Genomic DNA, 4,149 nt, shown 5'->3' with positions numbered 1-4,149 from the left:
TTTTCATTATGTACTGTTTGCAATGTATATTGACTATGGAGTAGTTTCCAAGCTATGGTACAGTTAGCATTATGTACAGCTCTGCTCTAATCTCTTAGGGCAATGCTTGTTCCTGTCTCAATCACATGTTTCCCTATTTTCGTCGGCTTCTCTTCCTCAAGAGGAAACAGCAGCCTCTTTTGGCTTCCCCCATTTATACAGTCTCTGCCAAATCATTTGCAATGATTTGAATATTTTAACACCGCAGCCATACTCAATTTGCAACTGCAGGCAGCACAGTGTGAGAGACACAATTTTGACTTAAAAGGCATGTTGTCCAGTTTACTGAGTCTTCAACTAGTAAGTCTAGAGTTGAAATAATAGTCATTGAGCCCCACCTAGTGTTCATATGTTTTGTGATGTGAAATCCCCAATAATAATAATAATAATAATATAAGTAAATAAATAAATTTATTAATTATTATGAAGTGATTAAGAAGTAAATATGACACAATTCTTCAACAAGGCTTACCCATCATTAGCAGATTATCATTTCCACAAATTAACCCATTCTCATTTTTTTTGTACTTGCATTATTGTGTCAGGCAAAACAAATCATGAATTTAGCCTTGATAAGTCTTTCATATATATAGAGAGAGAGAGAGAGAGAAAGAGAGAGAGAGAGAGACTAAAATTTGAAAGCCTGCAGCTCCACCTGCTGGCCTGGCTGCATGCTGTACAGTGTGTATATTTTCACTTGTTGCGAAAATAAAATGTGTAAAATATTGTACTGTAAATATTTGAAGATTTACATTTTCACTTTCATGACGTATTTCCTGTTTTTGGCCCAAGTGTTCTAGTGGCCGTGAAGATCCCAAGTGAGCATGTAGGATTTCTAACCCGATGGGACACACTTAGCAAGTGCAAACATGTAACGTTAATTAAAGTGGTGTTTCTAATTATATGATAAACAAAATACATAACTTTGGAGTTTTCGCCAATAAAATGTGTAACACTTCGTTTTACTACGTAATTATATGTAATATCTAATTATATAGTCAAGTCAGATTTTTTATAGTGCTTTATTTATATGTATCAAAGCAGCTGTAGGCCTACCCAAAAAAAGCAAAAACAAAAGAAAAACACATGTTAGCCAAACATAGAAAAAATAGATATAACCTTAAAAAGTAGTTGTATAACTTACAATGGAAAGCTTTCTGCAACATCTCGCGAGACACAGCAAAAAGTCAAGATAGTTCACAGGGTTCAGTGTGCTGTGCTTTAAGGGCACGGCGCTTTGGCGCTCTTTCTGCCTGTGTTGTGGCAAGATTTTTGGTAAAGACTCTATATCCCATCATGCCTTGTGTATTGGGGGGGGGTGATGTCACACCCCGTTGCTGGCACCTCTGCTCTCCACCTGAGGGCGCCATGTTGCTCAGTGTTTCTGCCTGTGTTTTGGTAAAGACTCTATATATCCCATCATGCCTTGTGTCTTGTGATTGTCAACCGGTTTCACCTGTGTCCCATTTTCTGTTTGTCCCTGCAATAATTTTAATACATATAATCATTTACACTCTTATTATTATTGTATAATGTATATTGTACAACATTACTTGTTTACCTTGCTGTGTCGAAACGGAATTAAGTTTCATTTATATGAGCTCGTCAATATCAATCTAATTGAGGTGGCCAAACAAATGAAAGAAGGCGGGATATGCTACAGACAGAAGCCGAGGTTAAGGTCCGCTTTAACTGTGAAAGAGCCAGCATGATGAACGTATCTAAATGTTTAAAGTTTAATAACTTTTTTATCATAGAAATGCTATGGCCATTCACATGTTGAGTGTAAAAACACGTGCAAAACGCTGGCTGCGTTGCTTTATCCCTCTTTCTTTTTTTGATGAAGTTATATTTTAGGGACTTTTTGCCTATACTTGATAGGACAGTGGAGAAAAGACAGGAAAGCTTTGGTTAGAGACAGGTGAGTGGGACCAGCAAAAGACAATTGATACGGGAATCGAACTTGGATCGTGCTGCAAGTGCACTGGCTCTTTATGTCAAGGCACTAATCAGAGGGGTATTGGCACCGATGCTTTCTTCCTCATCCTGGCACTTGGGACTTTGCGCTCCCTTGGGGTCTGCCGTTACTATTTGAGCGCGATTGACGTGCATTAACATTTAAATAACAAACCTGAGTAAACAACCAATGTCCAGTATTACGCAATGCGGTCGCGAACAGACGGAGGTGCCCCGTTAAAAACTTTTGCATATGGGCCCGGACCTGATTGGCTACGCCACTGTATTTGAACACGTGGCGATCTGGGCTGAGCCCCGGATCTCCACTCACCTTAGAACTGCCCCTGGTTACCAGTACGTATGTGTGATGGTAGATTACTTAACAAATCGGGTGAGGCTCTCCCACTGAAATCAAAAAGCACAGAGTAGGTAACAACTTGCATAATTAAACCCTAGACTGTTAAAAGATCAAGGACCTGTCAGTGCCTTACTTTTGTATTAGCACTATTAGCATATATTAGAATAGCTTTCCTGTGGCTCAGTGGTTAGAGCATGGTGCTAACAATGCCAAGGTCATGGGATTGATCCCAGGAGATTGCACATACTAAGAAACCATATAGTATACTGCAATGTAAGTCGCTTTGGATAAAATTGTCTACCAAATATGTTAATTGAAATGTATTTGTCTTTATGGTGTTTTTAATATGCTTCTGCTTAAGAATCTGTGTGTCCCATACCATCCACAAACAAAAGGACTGGATGAGAGACTCAATTGCACAATGCAAAGGTAATAAACAGTCTACATCTTTACTTTACTATATATTTAGACACGATTACACATGGCCTTATAGTTTTACAGCCATCTTTTTGATCCGTCTTCTTATTGAACAAGTTGGTACAGGACTGGCCAAGCTCGTGGGCTGATTATTTGGAGGCCACAATATTTGGACTACGAATCAAAAAACAAATAACTAAGTTTTCCTTAATATCTGCTATTTGGTTGTGAAGCTAGGTACCCATGTATGGTACCACACACCTTTGAGGTTGGCACCATTTGAAGCGATCAATGAAAGGGTAGAGGAGGATATGGTTGCAGAGAAGTGCATTTCTGAATCCATTAAACAGGACATGTTGTACCAAATTATTCGGGACAACTCGGAGAAAGGTACAAGGAAAATAAGAAAGCGGAGTCAGGAAAATGGGAAGCCTGCTGTCATTGAGGCAAAACAAAAGTCAGCAGAGAAAGGGGGGGAATTAGACCCAAATTATTTTGTCCCGTCAATGAAGTTCGTGGTAAAAGCATAGATCTTGTGGATGACACACTCTAAAAATGGCTGGGTTAAAAACAACCCAATTGGCAACCCAGCGCTGGGTAAATATTGGACAGAACACATGCTGGGTTAAAGTAACCCAGCACACTGGGTTACACATTTTAACCCAGCATGCGGGGTTATTGAAAAAACCCCAAATGTAGTCATTTTAACTATTCATGTGTTTAATTCTGGGTTATTCTTGCTGGGTTATTCTTAATTTCTCCTGTGCTTCATTGTCAATCAAGACAATTGACATTTATTAAAAAAAAAATTTTTATTTGACTGTAAAAATAATTGTTAATAAAAATTTAAACTTTTACAGTCAGTAGCAGCAATATTTATAGATTTGCTTAAATAAAAGAAAATTGTTAAATTATAATAAATAAAAATGTTTCATATCAAACATTAACAAGCATTACAAATAACATGTTAATAAATAACATTATAAATAACTAATAAACATTTTCCACAATATGTAGCAACAAATGACAATTAATAAAAATAACTAAATAAATAAAAATATGGCTAATATCAAACACTAGCAGTATAGATAACACGAATGAATAAAATTCTGCACAATTACATGTTGCAACAGACCTATGTCACATATCAATTAGAACAATTATCAGTGAATTAATAAAATCATTCATGAATCAGTCAAATTTGNGATCAAAACCAGAACACAATGGGGACTCCTAGTGGCCAAAACAAACATGACAGGCAGAATGGTGACAGAATCCCCCCCTCTAGGAACGACTCCTGACGTTCCCACCGGGTCTATCGAGACCACGGGCCTTGAACTGTCGAATAAGGTCCGGGTCCAATATATCCTTGGCAGGAA

This window comes from Triplophysa rosa, linkage group LG17, assembly GCF_024868665.1.
Source record: "Triplophysa rosa linkage group LG17, Trosa_1v2, whole genome shotgun sequence".
Lineage (NCBI taxonomy): Eukaryota > Metazoa > Chordata > Actinopteri > Cypriniformes > Nemacheilidae > Triplophysa > Triplophysa rosa.
This window is presented reverse-complemented; position numbering follows the sequence as displayed.